The 20,889-nt window shown below is 46.3% G+C and overlaps 1 pseudogene; it reads right to left on the reverse strand.

The window, feature by feature from the left end:
* Positions 1-1,747: 1,747 nt before the first annotated feature.
* Positions 1,748-18,936, reverse strand: LOC106724637 (annotated as a pseudogene).
* Positions 18,937-20,889: the final 1,953 nt, after the last annotated feature.

The raw sequence follows: 20,889 nt of genomic DNA on the forward strand, positions 1-20,889 counted from the left end.
TTTCTATTTCTATGGTGTTAGTTGTTACTTCACTTTTATTTTTCATTTTATTTATTTGTGTCACCTCTCTTTATTTCTTGACTAGTCTGTTTAAGAGTTTGTCAATCTAGTCTATCTTTTTAATGAACCAGCTCTTGGTTTCATTAATTTCCTTAGATTGTGTTTTGTTTATTTCCTCTATGGTCTTTATTATTTCCTTCCTTGTACTCACTCCAGGTTTTTTACCCCGTTCCTTTAAGTGTAGAGTTAGATTGGTATCATTGTTCCTGTTTCCTGAGGTGGGCTTGTGCTGTTTGAATTTCCCTATTATAACTGCTTGTTCTGTATCCCATAAATCATAGATTTGGGTTGTTGTGTTCTCATTTTCATTTGTTTTAAGGTAACTTTGATTTCTTTCTTGGTCTGTCTGATAACCCATTCATTGTTCAGTAACATGCTCCTCAGCCTCACTCACTTTGTGTGTTGCTCTGTTTTTGTTTTTGTTTTCTTCTTGTGGTTGACTTATAATTTCATAACATTTTAGTCAGAGAAGGTGCTCGATATGATTTCAATCTTCTTAAACTTATTGAGAGTTGCTTTGTGTACTAACATGCGGTCTATCCTAAAAAATGTTTCATGTTTCATGTGCACATGGAAAGAATGTATATTCTGCTGCTTTGGGGTGGAATGCTCTGAATATTTCAATTAAATCCATCTGCTTTAGTATGTGATTGAAAATCTGTGTTTTCTTCTGATTTCCTGTCTGGAACATCCATCCATTGATGTCAATGGGGTGTTAAAGTCCAATACAATGTATGTATTCCTGTCAATCTCTCCCTTCATGTCCTTCAAGATTTGTTTTTTTTTTTTTTAATGTATTTTTATTGATTTCAGAGAGGAAGGGAGAGCGCGAGAAAGAAAGAAACTTCAACGATGAGAGAAAATCATTGATCGGCTAACCGTGGCCAGCTCTGGGGAAAGAGGCTGAAATATGGGTATGTGCCCTGACTGGGCATCCAGCTGTGACCTCCTGGTTCATAGGTCAGAGCTGAACCACTGAGCCACACAGGCCAGGCTCAAGATTTTCTTTACATATTTAGGTCCTCCTTTGTTGGGTTTATACATGTTTACCAGCGTTATACCCTCTTGTTGGATTGCTCCTTGTATTATTATGTAGGGTATTTCTTTGTCTCTTACTATAGTCTTTGTTTCAAAGTCTGTTTTATCAGATATAAGTATTGCTGCCCCAGTTTTGTTTTGTTTTTCTCATTTCCATTTGCATGAAATTTCTTTTTTCAGCCTTTACTTTTCTCTGTGTGTATCTTCCATTCTGGAGTATGTCGGTTGTGGACAGCATAGATGTGAGTCTTGCTTTCTTATCTGATCAGCTACCCTGTCTTTTGATTGTAGCATTTAGGCCGTTTACATTTAAAGCAATTATTGATTGGTACATGATTTTTTGCCAGGAAGCCCCTTTCTTCGCCACCTCCCTCTACCCTTGCTCCTGAGGCTGTCCTCTGGGCTTCAGGGGTCAGGAGCGCCCCCTGGTGTCTTGAGCACCCACTATAGTCCAGCCCTGCTGTCTCCTTCAGGGTGGTTTGTGTCTGGGCTCACACTGACTTCCCCTTACTTTGTCTTGCACAGTAATACATGGCCGTGTCCTTGGCTCTCAGGCTGTTCAATGGTAAATAAATCTGGTTCTTGGACTTGTCCCTGGTGGTGCTGAGGTTGGATTTCTGTCTGGGTTATAGTTTGTACCCCCATAACCTCATATAACCCCAACCCACTCCAGCCCCTTTCTGGGAGCCTGGAGGATCCCGTTCACATCATAGCTCATTAGATAGAATCCAGAGACAGTGCAGGTGAGGGAGAGGGTCTGTGAGGACTTCACCAGTCCTGTGCCCGACTCCTGCAGCTGCACCTGTGACAGGACACCTGGGGACAAGGAGCATCAGTCCCTGTCAGTCACCTGCAGTCACAGCCATCTCATGAACCCTGTATGACCCCTGAGACCCTCATCTTGACAGGTTGTCACCAGGCACAGGAGAAGACCCAGCAGTCTCATTTTCTAGACCACAACTCTGCCTTCCCAGAGACCTCAGCCCTGTGTGAGGAGAGAGCTGTGAGCCTGCACAACCCAGGAGAGGATTTATCCTGGAGCTTGAACAGACATTTGCATGTGGGGAAGCATTTTCCTTCTAAGTAGAGGGACTGAGGTAGGAATTCCCTGATCATTTTTGGGTCCATGTTGGGGCATCTCTTTCCTTGACCTCACTCACCATGTAAGTTAGGGACAGGGAACTACCTGGGTCATGAAGCACATTGGAATTAGGTCAAGGACAACCTCACCTGAGCAGAAGAAGAAATGTTGAACTAGATAAGTAGGTTTCATTGGTAAATTCTCATTCATCTTTCAAACAAATGTAATAGGGTTTAGCATTTGTTTAGCTTCTGAATCCAACAATTGCATATATCTACAAGTAATAAATGTTTATCATTATCATTTTATATGATAATTATGTTCACCTGGTGTAAAATATTTTAAAAAGAAAGCACAGCCATTTTTCTGTCACATTGTCTTCATTTCTACTTTCATATGAGTACCTGCTTCCCAACCACAAAAAGGGAGCCCATGATTCTTGATGTTGGAACTTTAATGTGACACACTGTGAAAACTCTTCCCTTATGTAAACCCATGACATATTGCAGACACCCTGAAATAACCACATCTGAAATAATCATGTTTTAACCTGGATAAAAGATAAGAGATAAAGGTAGTGATTATGCATGTGTACCACACTGAGAATTTCATATCTTGAACAATATATGCAGCCTGTTAAGTGACCTGATTTCTGTCTAGTGTTGTCAGTGATGTTGGGGATCACAGTAAGGGAAATTGGAAAATTCCTAGCACACATTTACTCATAGGAAAGGGAACGTCAACCTTGTCAGGAAACCCTCATCCCAGCCTCCCTCTGCCCTGTCCCTGGGGTGCTCACTGCAGTCAGAGGGTGTTGGGCTCTCCCCCTAACATATCACATCCTTAATGTGCAATGCACACATTCTGCACCAGGCACATGATTCAAAAATATATTCTCTTTCTAAGGTAATAATTTAATTTCATTCATGCAATATTTTGAGGAACAAATGTTTTTCATTTTGTTACAGTTCAATTAAACATTATTTTCTTTAATGGGAACTGTTTGGGGTGATTTTACAAAGAACTCCCCAGAAAATGCTGAGCCTCCACTGCCCATGTGGATTGGCCACAGCAGTCACAGGGACTGGAACAGGTTTTGGTACCAGAGGGGAGTGCTGCTGGGAAACTACCCATAAATCTGGACTTGACTGTGGAACTGGGTGAGGGGAGGAGATGGACTTGTTTTGAGTCACATGACAGAAATATGCCTGATGTTCAGGACAGAGAGTCACTGTACATGTGGGTTTAAAGCCTCCTCCAGTGAAGGCCTGGAAGGAAGCGCAGGGCATGAGAGATACAGCTTGTATCCTCATAGAAAATACCTGAATATTCATGAATAGGAGTGTGTAAGAAATAGAAACGTTAAAGATCATGCAGGCAGGGATCAAGAAAAAAAAGGAACGTTCCATTGCAAACTGGTGGGAAGGGGATCCCTGTTTCCTACATTCACATTCTCACAGTGTCTGTTCTAGAAGGTAACCCCTTCCAAGGTCCAGGGGATCTGCACTTGGACACCTTTGGGATCATTACTGATCTGCTCTCAACATAGAGTACGGAAGCTGTATAATTCATTGGGTCCCATTTATGAAATCTCTCAACATTTATTGGGAAGAATGGACACCCTTCACTGGAAGAGCCATAGTGATTTTGTGTTTGTACGAGGAGCCTTCATTTCATTGGACCAGGGCCCCTGTCTCAGTCAATAGTCATATTGTCCTCCTCATTTTATGCTCCTTCTCCTCCCCCTCCTTCTCCTCCTTGGTATAATCAATGATTTTCTACTCATTTTATGTAGATATGGTGGTTGTTCACCCATAATGACCCTCGGTCTCATATTTGCTCATTTTTATGGTTATTATGTGGCTTTGGTAGCCACACTGTATACTATTTTATGTTTCACTGCTGACAACTGATGGCTCCATCCTGTGTCTTCTCCATCAGCACCAAGTGGAGTCTTATGGGAAAGGTTTGTTCTCCTCTTCATGTGTAACCAAGAAGTTGGAACCACACAAGGAAGCAGAATTCTGCCCACTGGCCCCCCACCTCACAGAAAATAAAAGCCTCCTTTCCTGCCTCTATCCAAGCACCTTTGACTTCCTGAAGGGCCTTTCCTGCGCCTCCCAGAGATTTCAACTATGAGCACAATGATCATTCCATTTCCCTTGGTGTGTGTGTTTGTCGTCAGCCTGGACATCTGTACAAGCTGCTGTGGGCCCCCCTGCTTCTGCCCAGTGTCACCTACTCTTGGTGCTATGAGCATGACTATTAGTCAGTTACTGTCACTACCATAGTCCTTCTTCTCTAGCTTTGGGGTCACATGACTATAGTACCCACTGTCCAGCACACACGTGCCCTGCTGCTGCCTGGCTGGGACCCTGAGCTGTGTGGGGCCGAGCTTCACTGTTGAGTCAGCAGAGCCTCTGGTTGGACTTAGGTGCCTTGGGCAGAATTTTAAATTACTAATTGGTACTTGACATAGAGTATCTGAAAAATAATTATCTGCAGGATGTCCATGTGAGAAAGTTGTCTCTGTTTACAACAGACTTTCTAACTCAGAGACTTCAGAGGTAAGTGCAGAGTCAGGAATCCAGAGGTTCTCTGAGGGAAACTGTGACATGAATAGGAAATCAAACAGGGAACCAGACCAAAGCTCCAACTGCACCTGCTCCTGGGATGATCCTTGTCTTCAGGGACCCTGAGCACCCCCTGGTGGTCACAGCCTCTGCTGAAGGAAGGTCTCTGGGCTCACACTGACTTCCTCTCACTGTGTGTCTTGCACAGTGATACATGGCCATATCCTCTGCTTTCAGGCTGTTCATTTGCAGATACAGTGTGCTCTTGGCATTGTCTCTGGAGATGGTGAATTGGCCCTTCACAGAGTTGGCATAGTTTGTTGTATTTCCATCAGGATTAATGAGTGAGTCCTACTCCAGCCCCTTCCCTGGAGCCTGGTGGACCCAGTGCATCCAGTAGTCACTGAAGGTGAATCCAGAGGCTACACAGGAGAGTCTCAGAGACCCCCCAGGCTGCACCAGCTGCACCTCACACTCGACACTTGCAAATACAAACACATCCTGGTCAGAAAACGCTGACCTGTGTACTGTTTCTCTCACTCATACCCACTCACATACTCAGTGTTTCTTCTTCTCCATAAATTACCTCTCAAAATAGTCACAAGGAAAACCCAGCTGTGCCCAAACCCCATGGTGAGTGGTCTGTGCTCAGTCCTGAACAGGGAATAGGAACACCTGGGGAACCCAGGGCTGGGTTCCTGTCCCAGAGCTGCAGGGTCAGAGCTGGCCTGGCTTTTATGAGCAAAGGAGGCTGGCATGTCCTCCTGCTATATAGGGAGATCTGGGGTTGGATTATGACAGAAAGGACATGGTCCCAGAGTGTGACATGTCCAAGCATGCATGTCTGTGAAGAATTACTACCCACACCTAGGCCTGTGCTCTCCCCAGTGGACACAAATGCTCCAGGATACCTGTAGAAAGACCCAGAAGAGAAAATTTTCATAAAAAGAAAAAGAAGAGGCTTAAAATGAGAGATGCCTTTGACAGTCACCAGTAATGTCAACCAAGAGAAATCAACCCTCACAAACTGAGAAAGAAGTAAAAGTGCAGGAGGTCATGTTCAGGAGATGGGAAGTTCTATCTGACACTATTTCTCTTACAAAGTGATCAGAGGATAAACTAAGCCCAGAGTGTGAGCCTAGAGCCAGTGGACCAAGTATTGGGGAAAGAGGAGCATCTGTGTGCGTCCCTGAGAACCAGAAGCATGAACTTTTGAGACACAAACAGAGCTCCTGGGCCCTATTCCTTCAGGGGAGTTTGGCGCTGGACCTGTAGCAGCTTCACTGCCTCCTTTATGGTGTTTATTCTTTAGTGTCTGCTTTAGATCCAGTTTCATAAGTTGGGATATAGAAGAATCTCCACCATGACCAGGTGTGTTTAGCGGAAGATGTTGGAATGGATTTGGGAATAATTAAGTTGAATTTATGAAAGTCTTGTTATTGGAAAACTGATGTCTGCATGTGACCCTTGGGACTGCTGTCACCATGCCCCCACATGATGGGGGTCAACTGGAACCTGAACCTGACTCAGTGCCACATTGAGGGGAAAGCTATCTGAGGACATGATGGGGGATTAACCAAGACTGAGGACACATGCGTCCAGGGTTCTTGTTTCATTAGGTTGTGATCTCCTTGACATTTATCCAGTTCAAGGTTCCTTTCCTCAGTTTCTTCTGAAATAGCTCCACAAATTTTTAGAGTTTTGAAGTCACTTTGTTGAGAGGGTGCAGGAACACAAGCCATTTTTGTGTAGATTTTGTATCTTACATCTTTCCTGAATTCTAGTTCTATTAGCCTCTCATACAATTTTTAAGGTTTTCTCTGTAGAAGATCATGTTATCTGTATAAAGATAAGGAGAGACATTTTAACTTGTTTCTTATTTAAAAATTTAGATTTATTTTTGTCCAATTATTCTGACGTGGACTTCTAGTTTTGATGAATAGAAGTAGTCACAGGTGAGTCCTTGTCTCAGTCGTGATGTAACAAGTATAACTTTGACATTTTCTCTGTGTAACATGATGTCACTTGGTGGCTTTTCAAATGTGACCTTTATTACATCGAAGTCCATCCCTTCTCCACATGATATGATAAGAATTTTAATTCTAAATCAATTTTCAATTTTAAAGGCTTTATTGTGCATCTATTTATATGATGGTATACTTTATCCTTCATTCTGTGGATGACGTGAATCACAGTTACTGATTTACATTTGTGTTGTTGTTTTTTCAGCCCATTCTACTTTATTGCGTGCGTGCACACACACACACTCACACACACACACTCTCTCACACACACACACACACACACACACACACACACACACACATAGATTTTCGGATTCTTAAAGCAGTTCCTTTTTACATAAAATCTTTAGATAACAATAAAATATTTTCTAAAATCCCAAAGATGCATAAGTAATTAAAATATAGTGTATTCTCTCCCCCTAAATAAAGGAACTCTTACCCTTTGAGACAGCATGGAGGAACTGGAGAGTACTATGTTAACGGAAATAAGCCAGTCAGAGAAAGACAAATATCACATCATCTAACATATAGGTGGAATCTAATAAACTAAATAAACTGATGAATAAAAAAGAATGAGAGGAAATGACACATGAATCAGACTGTCAAATCTCAGAGGGAAGAGAGCAGAAAGGGGCAGGAGGAGATTAACACAAGAGCTTATATCCATACTAGTAGCCCAGTGCATGAAATTTGTGCCCATTAAAAGGGATTTAATTGCCCTATCCGGTTTGGCTCAGTGGATAGAGCATCGGCCTGCGGACTCAAGGGTCCCGGGTTTGATTCCAGCCAAGGGCATGTACCTTGGCTGTGGGCACATTCCCAGTGGGGAGTGTGCCAGAGGCAGCTGATCGATGTTTCTCTCTCATCGATGTTTCTAACTCTCTATCCCTCTCCCTTCCTCTCTGTAAAAAATCAATAAAATATATTTTTAAAAAAGAGTATGAATTTGCAGCCCGGGCTTCGTCTGGAAGCTCGTCTGGAAGATCTTCCAGAAGGTTGTCCGGATGGTCGTTCCACACTGTTCAGCCGTTCGGTCGATTGGCATATTACGCTTTTATTATTTTATTATAGATGAGAAAAAAATACTGACTACATGAAATGTTGGTGAGAATGCAGATCATACATTGCTGATGAAAATGCAAAATGAAGAGTTACTTTGTAAAATACTTTGGCAGTTTTTTATGAAATTACATATGTACTTACCATATACACCAGCAATCACACTTCCAGTTATTTATGCTGAGAAGTAAAAAACATGTTTACACTTTACTTTATAGTAATGTTTATAGTGGCATTATTCATAATGTGAACAAATAGACACAATCTAAATGTCCTTCATCCAAAGTACTTAGAACTTTAACTGTAACATCACATGCTCTTCAAACTCGAGAGAAAGCAACATATAACTGACCATGTGCAAAAACAGGTTCAGGTTGGAACATGCCTACTCTGTCTAGAGATTGTCTTTGTGATTTATTAATAGTCATCACAAATGCTGGCATCACGGGAAACCGTCATCGAATCAATTTAAATGGGAGGCCAGTGTCAGATGGGGACAAATTAATTCTTGGAATCAGAACAGCCTCTCCCTCTGCAGATCCTGTTAATACTTCAGCTTCAATAATGTTAGGTCATAATCTTTTGATAATAAATCTGGTACCATTACAAAGACCCCATTTACTATTGAGATTTCTCAATAGCATGATGATTGCACCCACTTTCAATTTTAATTTATGACACGGCATTCCTGAAGGAGCAATACTGTTCAGAAATTCGATGGGGAAATTTTCCTTTGTTTCTTTGTTATGGGGTGGGGCCACGACATTAGTAACAAAGAAACAGAATAAAAACTTTACTGTGGGGAGCCGCTACAGTGTTTTGGAGAGGTTCAAGCCTTGGACTGATGGGAGGGCACAGTCCTCTCATTGCCACGTGTAAGTCCCAGCTTGGAGGGTAGGGCCCTCCCAGCACAATTATAGCCAACAGCTGTAGTTGTAAGCTTGAACCTATGGTCCCAACACAGGGCCTCACGTGCCTGAGTGATATGGACTTGATAGAGTTCAGGTGCCTGTAGTTGAGTAGGATTGAAACCCTGGAGAATGTTTGTAAACATCTTGGTCATGCCCTTACTTTGCCTCATAGTATCTGCTATAAACTAAAGGCATGGCTGTGGGCATGGTCGCTGTCTCTCAGAGAAGCAGTGTCCCACCAAGACCCAGCATTCATTCTCTTGTCTGTCTTTTCTAAGCCTTTCAGCCACCCCAGTCAGGTTCACCCCATGCTGGCCTGGCACGGCACACTTTAGAAAGATCTGCCTCCATGCTCCCAGGGCGGGCTCCTGCCTCAAACTCTGCCCTTACAGGAAACAGCTCCAGGAAACAGCTTGGGGGAGGGTGCAGCCATTGCCAAGACAACCACTGTAGGACTGACTGCCCTCCGCTTGGTCGGCAGCTGTTCGTCTGTATGTGACGAACACCACCCATGGTTTTTATATAAGTACATAAGCCAGACAATAGGTGGTGAAGGCTTGAGTTGTTGTAGGAACCAGATGGAGGGGGGCAAATTGGGGAAAATAGGGGAGTATATCTCTACTACTGTCTACAATAAAGATAAAACAATAAAAATGTTTTATATATGTTATATAAAAATATAATAAACTAAAGGCCCGGTGCACAAAAATTTGTGCACTGGCGGGGGTGGGGGGTCCCTCAGCCCGGCCTGTGCCCTCTCACAGTCTGGGACCCCTCAGGGAATGACCACCTGCTGGCTTAGGCCTGCTCCCCGGGGGATTGGGCCTAAGCTGGCAGTCAGACATCCCTCTGGCAGCCCGGGAGCCCTTGGGGGATGGCACACCCCCTTTAGGGAGGGGGGTCCTGCTGGGGTGCCTGGCCAGCATGAGTGAGTGGCTGATGGCTGTTTGCAGGCTGGCCACAGACCCTTCAGTGTGGGGGTCCCCGCTGGGGTGCCTAGCCAGCCTGGGTGAGGGGCTGAGGGCTGTTTTCAGGCTGGCCACACCCCCTTCAGGGTGGGGGTCCCCACTTTGGTGCCTGGCCAGCCTGGATGAGGGGCTGAGGGCCATTTTTAGGCTGGGCACACCCCCTTTAGGGAGGGGGGTCCTGCTGGGGTGCCTGGCCAGCATGAGTGAGTGGCTGATGGCTGTTTGCAGGCTGGCCACAGACCCTTCAGTGTGGGGGTCCCCGCTGGGGTGCCTAGCCAGCCTGGGTGAGGGGCTGAGGGCTGTTTTCAGGCTGGCCACACCCCCTTCAGGGTGGGGGTCCCCACTTTGGTGCCTGGCCAGCCTGGATGAGGGGCTGAGGGCCATTTTTAGGCTGGGCACACCCCCTTTAGGGAGGGGGGTCCTGCTGGGGTGCCTGGCCAGCATGAGTGAGTGGCTGATGGCTGTTTGCAGGCTGGCCACAGACCCTTCAGTGTGGGGGTCCCCGCTGGGGTGCCTAGCCAGCCTGGGTGAGGGGCTGAGGGCTGTTTTCAGGCTGGCTAAGCCCCGCAGTGGGGATCCTCACCCCATGAGGGTGTGGCCAGCCTGGGTGAGGGGCTTGTGGCTGTTTGTAGGCTGGCCAAGCCTCCAGCCCCTGAAGCTCCCAGTGGAGGCTAGCTGGAAGCAGGTATCTGGGATTTATTTATCTTCTATAATTAAAACTTTGTTGTGTTTGAGTGGAGGCCACAGCTGGCGAGGGCAGTTGGGAAGCTTGGCTTCCTCCTCGCCGGGGCAACCAAGCCTTCTGCTTGCTCAAGCTCCATGGCTGCCTGTCACCATATTTGTTGGGTTAATTTGCATATAGTTGCTCTGATTGGCTGCTTGGCGTGGCTTAAGGTGTAGTGGAGGTGCAGTCAATTTTCATGTTTCTCTTTTATTAGATTAGATGCTGAAGTAGATGTGTGGTTGTCACTATTTTAATCTTAGGGGTCATTCATTTTATTAATAAAATGGATTAACATTATGTACAAACATCTTCCCAAGTACAAAGACACCCGTTAAGTAGACTCAACATTGCAAAATCAAGTAATCATAATCTTATATAAAACTAGAGGCCTGGTGCATGACATTCATGCACTGGGGAGTCCCTCAGCCAGGCCTGCACCCTCTCGCAGGGATGTCCTTAGTGCTGCCACAGAGGCAGGAGAGGCTCCCACTACCTCCACTGCGCTCACCAGCCATGAGCCCAGCTTCTGGCTGAGCTGACCTCCCCCTGTGGGAGCACACTGACCACCAGGGGCAAGCTCCTGCATTGAGCATCTGCTCTCTGGTGGTCATTGCACATCATAGTGACGGGTTGTTCTGCCGGTCTTTCTGCCATTTGGTCAATTTGCATATTAGCCATTATTTGTGCATGGGGGTGGTTGTGTCCCACAGCCCAGCCTGCACCCTCTCAAATCTGGGTCACCTCAAGGGATGTCTGACTGCATGGGCCCATGCAGTCGGACATCCCTCTCACAATCCAGGATGCTGGCTCCCAACCACTTGCATGCCTGCCAGCCTGATCACCCCCTAACCACTCCCCTGCCAGCCTGATCAATGCCTAACTACTCCCCTGCCAGCCTGATCACCCCTAACTGCCCTTCCCTGCCTGCCAGGTCTCCCCTAACTGTCTTCCCCTGCTGGCCTGATTGCCCCTAACTGACCTCTCCTGCCAACCTGATCGCCCCTAACTGCCCTCCCCTGCCAGCCTGGTCTCCCCTAACTGCCCTCCCCTGCTGGCCCAGTCACCCCTAACTTCCCTCCCTTGCCAGCCAGGTTACCCCCAACTGCCCTCCCCTGCCAGCAATCTTGTGGCAGCCACCTTTGACCACATGGAGGTGGCCATCTTGTGTGTTGGAGGGATGGTCAATTTGAATATTACCTCTTTATTATATAGGATTGCCAGTGTGCTTCATATATACTGGCTGGTCGGACAGATGATCACTTAGCCCTTTATATAAATAGATAATATATTCATGTCAACTTCAACTTAGAAATAATTGCAAAGTAAAGAACTTCCCTTTCCTTTACCAAACTGAGGCCCCTGGGCCTGCAGATGACTGTTTAGGGGCCACCTCTGTTTCAGTCCAGCTCCAGGGAACAGGCCTTGCTGAGGAGCACCTGCCTCCCATGAGCACAGCCCAGGACACGCAGCAGAGACAGGCTCACACTCTGTACCTCCTCTCTCCTCACTTCTCCCAGCAGGAAGCCTCTCCCACAGGGAGCAGCTCAGGAAGGTCTCCCAGGTCCTGGATCACAGAGAGGCTCTGAGACACTGGACTCACCTGCTCCCAGAGGACACGGGCAATGAATCTGGACCTGTAGGTGTTCTGACATGGATGTGGATATGGACCTGCTCCTGGTCACAGAGAGTAATTGTGGAACCTGCCCTTGCAACGTCCACCTGAGAGCCTGGGAGGAAGGGATTCTGGAGGCTGACTATCTGGGAAGGAGACTGTGATCTCATGATGGGCTAAGACTACAGATGGAGGGAGGATCAGAGTGCAGAGCAGTTGTATCTTCTATTAAATCACTTAACTGAGATGCATCTAATAGAAGAAATATGACGGAAAGGGATTTTGAACCTCCCTGAAGAGACCTGATCATGTGTGTTAACAGCAAAGGTGGTTCTGAAATCCAGGTGGTCCCTGAGTTCACAACTTACAGCTCACGGAGCAATATAGAATCCACACATTTGATAACTGCTCCAGTGCAGGACTTCTAACTCAGGACACTCAGAACCTTCTAGAAGCTGCAATTCTTGAAGCAGAAGCTGACCCCCGACCTTCTGTACAAGAGGAGGATCAGACAGTGGAAACTTCACTCAGTGTGAGAACCAGACCCCGCTCTCACTCCTGCTTTGTGCCTATTGACTGGCTTATCATTGCTGGTTCCTGTCAACTCAAATGCATGAATTCTTCCATTTCCCTTATTATTGCAATTCTTTGGTGGACACAGGCGTCTGACCCCAGGTTTGGTGTTGACATCTGGCAGCTTTCAAGCCTCGCCCTCCCTCCTCCACTTCTGCTCTATATCTGCTCACATGGGTGAGGAAGCCTGATGGTTTCTCCTCTGCACTGGAGGGGGTCCATCCACTCCAGCTCCTGCCCAGCACAGGACCCCGACCAGTCCTCACTCCCTGACATAGCTCACCCTGGGCCAGTCCCTCTCCCAGCTCCCTGAGGCCATTGCACCTGCTGGAAAGGCCTCTCTGCCTCCCAAGACCGAGGTTCTGTCAGAGCTGCACGTCATCTCATCCCCTGGTGTGTGGGCATCCTCAGACTCAGCCTCTGAAGCTGCTGTTGGCAGGACCCTGCTGTTCTTGCACAGGGCCCATAGCCATCATTTCTGTGTGCAGAGGGATGGGAAATGGCCACCCCGCGACCTCTCTTCTCCATCAAAACTGAGAGCTCTTTGCTGCTGAGCTGTTTGTGTCCCAATCATAACTCTGAAGAAGGTCCAGGAGCCAATGTCACATAAGGAGGAAACCCAGCCTCTGACAGGATCCAGGCTGAGCCTCCCTCTGTCTCTGTGCCTGGGCTGCCTGTGCAAATCTGTGGGTCCTGAGAGCCCCTGATGTCTTGAGCATCCCTGCAGCCACTCCTGCTGTCTCTTTCAGGGAGGGTTGTGTCTGGGCTCACAGTGAATTCACTTCACTGTGAGTCCTGCACAATAATACACTGCTGTGTCATTGGTGGTCACAGAACTCAGCCGCAGGGAGAACTGGTTCTTGAAGTGTCTCTGGAGATGGAGGTTCCGCTCTAGAGGGAGGGGCTGTAGTGTCTCCATCATAGTTTATAAGCCCCATCCACTCCAGCCCCTTCCCTGGTGGCTGGTGTATCCAGATCCAGTCATAACCACTGGTGATGGAGTAACCATAGACAGCACAGGTGAGGGAGAAGGTCTGTGAGGGCTTCACCAGTCCTGGGCTCGACTCCCACAGCTGCACCTGGGACAGGACACCTGGGGACAAGGAGCATCAGTCCTGTCAGTCATGTGCAGTCACAGCCATATCATCACCCCTGTCTGACACCTGAGACCCTCACCTTGGGGGGCTGTCACCAGGCACAGGAGAAGTCCCAGCAATCTCATCTTCTTCTAGACCACAGCTCTGCCTTCCCAGAGAAGACCTCAGCGTGTGAAGAGAGAGCTGTGAGCCTGCACAGCCCAGGAGAGGATTTACCCTGGAGCGTGAACAGAAATTTGCATGTCGGGCAGCCTTTCCTATAAGTGTAGGGACTGAGGTTGGGCTTACCTGCTCTTTCTGAGGACTGTCTGGGGGGGGCATGTCTTCTCTTGACCTCACTCAAGCATGTAAATTGGGCTCAGAAAACAATATGGGTCATGAGATACATTCGTTTAAGGTCAAAGCACAGCCTAAACTCTCTGAGCATAAGAAGAAATATGGAGTAATTGAGGCAGGTTACACTATTACCTTCTCATGCACACTTTAAACAGATGTAAAAGGGATTAGTATGTGTTCTGAGAGTTTATGAATTCAACACCCTAGTATATTCACAATTTCCAAATTTTCAAATCTAATTTTATATAAATTCCACCCTTGTGTAAAATATAAAAATAAAGGATTCACTTTCAATATCTTACATCTTAATTTATGATGTTCCTTTACTCAGAGAAACCATTTCCTAGCACAGGAAAGTGGGATATTGTGATCCTTGATGTTCAAAATTTTGCGCCTGTGTCTACAGCTTCCTGTGCAAATGCTTCCTTTAGGCAAGCCCATGGCCTATGGCCAAAACCCCAAATAGTTACATCAGAAATAGTCATGGCTTTGAGTGGAGAAAAGACAAGAAATAAAAGGAAAGATTATAAATGTGTACAACTCAGAATCATTGATATGTTGAAATGATGATGGAAGGACATTGACCTGTTTTCTCAGTCCAGTGTTATCAGTGATGTTGAGATTCAGAGGAAGGTAAGTGTAGAGAATTCCTACCATAGAATTTCTCACAGGAAAGGAAATTTCAACTCTGAGAGGAATCCCTCACTCCCAGCCTCCCTCTGCCTTTCCCCTGGGAGATCACTGTGGTCATAGGGTGCAGGGATCTCCCACAAACATATAACATCCTTAATGTATGTTTCATACATTCAGTATGAGACAAAGGATTTGGAAATATCTTTTTTATGTATATGTTTCTGATTTCATTTACTCAATGGAATCTTTGACAGGATAAAAGTCTTTAATTGTAACTGAGGCTAATTTAACACTATTTTCTTTATTGGGACTTCTTTTGGGTGATTTTACATGAATTTCCTGACAAATGCTGAGTCTCCACTGTCCATGTGGGTTGGCTATGGCAGCCACAGGGACTGGAGCAGGTTCTGAAACCAGAGGGGAGTGCTGCTGGGAAACTACCCATAAATCTGGACTTGACTGAGGAACTCGGTGAGGGGAGGAAGTTGGACTTGTTTTGATCACATAAATATACCTTATTTTCATGGACCAAGAGTTAATGGACATATGGGTTTAAAGCCTCCTCCAGTGAATGCCCAGAAGGAAGTACAGTGCATGATAGAGATAGCTTGTATCATCATAGGACATACCAAATAACTATGCGCAGTAGATTGTGTGAAGTAGAAACGTTAAAGATTCTGTAGATAGGGATCAAGAGAAATAAGGAACGTGTTGCTGCAAACTATGGGAAGGGGTTCCTGTTTCCTACATTCACATTCTCACAGTGTCTCTGTTCTGAAAGGTAACAACTTCCCAGGTGCAAGGGATCTGCACTTAGACACTTTTGGGGTCATTAGTCACATGGCCACACCATGAATCACCCAAGCTGCATAATTCATTGGCTCTCATTTATGAAATCTCTGAAAACTTAAAGGGAAGAGTGGATACCCCTCACTGGAGGAGCCACGATGATGGTGTGTCCATATATGGAGCCTTCATTTCTTTAGACCAGCACATCTGTTTCTGTTGTTGTTGTTGTGGTTGTTGTTGTTGTTGTTGTTGTTCTTCTTCTTCTTCTTCTTCTTCTTCTTCTTCTTCTTCTTCTTCTTCTTCTTCTTCTTCATCATCAGTTGCTTACATATAATCATCCTCATATTTTGTAGACATGGTGGTTGTCCACATACATTGACTTTTTATCAAATAATAAAAGCAGTAATCTTCTCTTTAGATGTCATTGGAAATTAAAACCACAATGGCCACAACTTAAAGTTGATACAAAGTTTTCCAAACAACTTATGGTTTTGGATAGGAGAGATCTACCCAGAACAATGGACCACACCCCTTGTCCAAATCTATGGTCATCTCCACCATCATCTGTGGAGAATAACAAGACTTGATTGGAAAATATATAAGGAGGAATCTTTGAAAGTTCGTGGACTTCTAGGGTGACCTTGCAGAATAATGCAGCCCCTGCTCTGACTTTTCCTAGTAAGTCCAAGCCCGCTGGTATTCAGTCTTTAGAAAAGACCTTATACGAGCATGTGCTTTCTCAAGGATACTGACCCTGATGATAGTATCTAGAGGTTAATTTTAGCTCAAGATTTTGCTACAATAAATGCCTAAGGAGGCAGGTGAACTGGGCTATCTGGTTCCTTTAGCCAGGCAGTCCCTTAGCCCTCTCTTTCACAGAAACATGTGTCAGAGAAATCCATTCATCTGTCACTCGGGGTCTGCTAGTCAGTCCCGGCAATCAGCATCACCACCATGACCATTATCATTATTATTTTGTTATTTATAATCATTTGTTTCACTTTCTATGGAGGATGTTTTTGTACCCACATAATGACACTTTTTCTCAACATTTGCTCAATTTTTATAATTGTTCAGTAAAATAGGTAGCCATAATTTATTTTACTTTTCGTTTCATTGCTGAAAACTGATGGCTTATTGCTGCCTCTTCTCACTTGGACCCAAATGAGAATCTGAAAGGAAACATTGGTTCTCCTCTCCAGACGTCAAAAAGAGGTTGAGCTTTTATTCAGAGTCACTTGTGAGGTGTCTGCTCTTGTGGTGAGCTCCCTCTGAAGTGGTAAACGTGCAAGAGCCTGAGTCATCCTTTTCCAGAGTGCCAAAATGCAGACTGAAGGAGACGCAAAGGTACAAAAAGATAGAGAAGTCCAGAATGATCAAGTACTGTCACCTCCAAATGAGATGGTGGCCACAGAGCCAGGAGATGTCCTGACGGTGGCTTCCCAGGCCCAGGTTCCACAAGCGCCTTCTGGGCGTCTGCCAAAGAGCCTTGACAAACTCTGTGTCAAGAATGTTGAGACTGGCGAGGCAGGAGTCCTGTCAACCCTCTCATCTTAATGAAGATGTACTTAAAGCTCCACTGTAAGGATCTACCCAGGCCCAGGGAAGTCTTCAGGCATCTGGTAGTGCTTGCTAGGCAGTGGCTGAGACCTGATATTCACACAAAGGAGCAGATGATAGAAATGCTGGTGCAGGAGCAATTCCAGATGATCATCCTGGAGATGCTCAGAGCTCAGCAGCAGAAGTGCCCATCGTGGTCAGATACCCTGGCTGAGTCTCACTGCTCATTTCTTGCTCAACCTACATATGAGATGTTTGGTTATAGGTTCTCTTTGTTATAAGTTCTTATTACAGTCATGGGGAATCTAAACCTTAATTTCCTTTGAATTTGCATTTGACTAGTTGTAACGAATTGATAAAAACACTTGTTTGGACCTGTTTTTCCTGAGGCAGCTGTTTCCTGGGACTGAACTCCAGAAGGACCATCTGCCCTCTTGTTAGGACAATCAGCCTGCTGTTTGTTTTGCTCTGTTGAGTGTTTTTTTGCACTTTGTGACATCCTTTAATATATTGTTTTTATGAATCCAAAGAGGTAATTACTTTAACTTGCAGAATTGTTGATTCTTGCTGCTGTGGCATGAGTGGGAACTTCTGTCACCTCACCAGTAACTCATTTGGGATGTTCTTGAAATATTAAAGTTTGTTTATTTCTTAATAATAAACAAAGAGGCTGAAACCACACAAGCCCCTCGAAGCAGAATTGCTCCCCCTTCCCCACCTCCTGGACAAATTAAAATCCCTGAGTCAGCCCCCTTTCCTGGATCCATCAAATCAGATCTAACTTCCACAAGGGCCTTTCCTGTGCTTCCCAGAGATTTCAACTATGAGCATAATAAACATTCCATGTCCCTCGGTGTGTGTGTTTATCATCACCCTGGTACCAAGCTGCCATGGATTCCCTTACCTCTGCTTGGCTTCACCTACTCTTGGTGCTGTGAGCATGATGCCAAGTCAATGACTGTCGCCACCGGGGTCCTTCTCTAGCTTTTCATTCATAGGCTTCTGGTGCCCACTGTCCAGAATACACGAGTTCTGTTTCTGCCTGGTGGGACCCTGAGCTGCGTGGAGCTGAGCTACCCTGTTGAGTCAGGAGAGAATCTGGTTAGATACAGCTGATTCAAGTCAGACATTTGATGATGAATTGGCATTTGGGAACAAAAGTCTCTGAAAGAAACTCTCTGCAGTTTGGCCACATGAGAAATTTGTCTCTGTTTACAACAGACTTTCTAACTCAGAGACATCAGAGGTAAGTGCAGAGTCAGGAATATAGAGGTTCCCTGTGACATGAAGGGGAAACCACACAGCAAACAGCCAAAACCTCAAACTGCATCTGTTGCTGGGATGGTCCTTGTGTTCAGGGACCCTGAGGGCCCCCTGATGGTCACAGATCCTCCTGAAGGGAAGTTTGTGTCTGAGCTCACACTGACTTCTCCTTACTGTGTCTCTTGTATAGTAATACATGGCCATATCCTCGGCTTTCAGGCTGTTCATTTGCAGATGCAGCATGTTCTTGGCATTGTCTCTGGAGATGTTGAATTGTCCATTCACAGAGTTGGCATAGTTTGTGTTACTTCCATCAGGATTCATTCAACATAACCACTCCAGCTCCTTCCCTGGAGCCTGGCAGACCCTGGTCATCCAGGAGCTACTGAAGGTGAATCCAGAGACTGCACAAGAGAGTCTCAGAGACCCCCCAGGCAGCACCAAGCCTCCCCCAGACTCCACCAGCTGCACCTCACACTGGACACCTGCAAACACAAAGACATCCTTTTCAAGAAACTCTCACATACCCACTGTCTCTCTCACTCACATCCACTAACATACTCAGTGTCTTTTGTTCTCCATAAATTACCTCTTAAAAGAGCCACAAGGAAACTCCAGTTGAGCATCAAACCCATGGTGAGGGGTCTGTGTTTAGTCCTGATCAGAGAATGGGAACACCTGGGGATCCCAGTGCTGGGCTCCTGTCCCAGAGCTGCAGGGTTGGGGCTGGGCTGTTTTTTTATGAGCAGAGTGGGGTTCGACACCTGCAAGGAGGGCAGTGTCTCCATGCAGTTGAGAGTGTCCTCGGGGAGAATCGTGTTATGTAAATATTTTAGTAACTAAATACAGAATCATAGGCAGGTTTGAGACATGTCCAATGACCACATCTGGTAACAGTGAGCCCAGTATTTGGGCTGAGCCCTCCCCACTGGCCCCTGCTGCTCTCCTGGACTGCCTCAAGAGCAGAGTAGGACCTGCCCAGTGAGGGTGAAGAATCCTGTCATGAGATGAGAGCATGGATGAGCATCTGTGCTCTGGTGTTACATCCCCCCGCCCCGCTTTCAGGGATGGATCCACCTGTGGCCTCAGAGTCCTCACTATTATGGAGAAGGTCGTGCCTCTCCTAGGAGGTGGTCCCCAAACACCTAAGGGGAGTCAGGTTCCCCCAGGTCTGTCACATGCACCTGAGGTCTGTGCTGGGCCCAAGACTCCCACAACACCTGTCTGTGAACTCTGTTATCAGGGGTCTGAGACCCTCTCCAGCCCTGATGTGCATGGGCATCTCCACGTGAGTTAGGAGGTCAGCAGTAACTGTCATGGCTGCAGCTGGCCCCGCGGTCAGACGTGGCATCCGTCATTGTCCTCCATGTGCCTCTGGACCCGCTAAGTCTGTCCAACGCTCTGGGGAGTAGGCTGCTTTGTAATTGTTTGTTTGGAAATTCAGACCCAGAACCCCCAGAGGCTGTGACCCTGGATTACCTGGCCTTCATCATTTGAATGCTGCAATTTTCCTGCTCATGTTGAATTCAATAGAGACTGGAGCAGACCCTACCCAGGCCAGACTGAACCCTTTCTGTGCCTGTTGGGAGCAGTAACCATATCCCCAATAGAGACAGAGTGAAATTCCACCACCGCTGGCCATCCCGGGGTTCCTGGTGGCCTTGTGCTCTCTGCAGCTGACCTCCCTGCCTCTGCAGGGACCTTGTGTCTGGCTCCCACTGGGTTTGGACCATAGTCCTTGGGAACAGACTTAAACACCTGTATCCTAGGTTGTCACACTGCTCAGCTGCAAGAACATTGGGTTCTGGGTTGTGTGCCTGGAGATGCTGATCAGCACTGTAAGTTTGGGACTTGCTGAGTTTTCCCTTTAGTCCAGATCACACTGACCCACTCTGGCCCCTTTCCTTGGTGATGGTGGATCCACACACATAATATTCCAAAACTGGGGAGGTGGGGCACAGGGCAGTGTGGGTGGCTCATGTAAGACTGGGCATCTATAAGGAGACCTCTACTTGGTGTCCCCATTCTTTGAGATGGTCTTCAGGCTGGAGACCTGAGGACAGGGAACTACTTTGGGTCACACAGACACTTGGCGCACGCCATCACCCATTTCTGAGACACGTGGGTCATGTGCTGCAGACATGGGACAGCAGGAGGAACAGGACCTGTGGAGGGGCCTCTTGTGTCTGCACAGTGTTCCCGGTGACACAAGCCCAGAGCCAGGGTTACAGTGACACTTCACACCTGCCTGGATTTCTGCTTGAAGCTGAGTCAGTTTGCATGGCAGAGGTGCAGGGACCCAAGCTAAGGGTGGTGTTGGTGGTTGTCACTCCCTCTAGGGATCTCCTAGGGAGGGGTAGGAAATGGCACCCCATCTGCTGGGTTCAGGTGCCTGTGGATTGTGCTGCTTTCATATATATATATATATATATATATATATATATATGTGTTGGTGGTCACTCCCTCTAGGGATCTCCTAGGGAGGGGTAGGAAATGGCACCCCATCTGCTGGGTTCAGGTGCCTGTGGATTGTGCTGCTGCTATATATATATATATATATATATATATATATATATATATATATATAT

The sequence above is a fragment of the Myotis brandtii genome, unplaced genomic scaffold, assembly GCF_000412655.1.
Source record: "Myotis brandtii unplaced genomic scaffold, ASM41265v1 scaffold910, whole genome shotgun sequence".
NCBI lineage: Eukaryota > Metazoa > Chordata > Mammalia > Chiroptera > Vespertilionidae > Myotis > Myotis brandtii.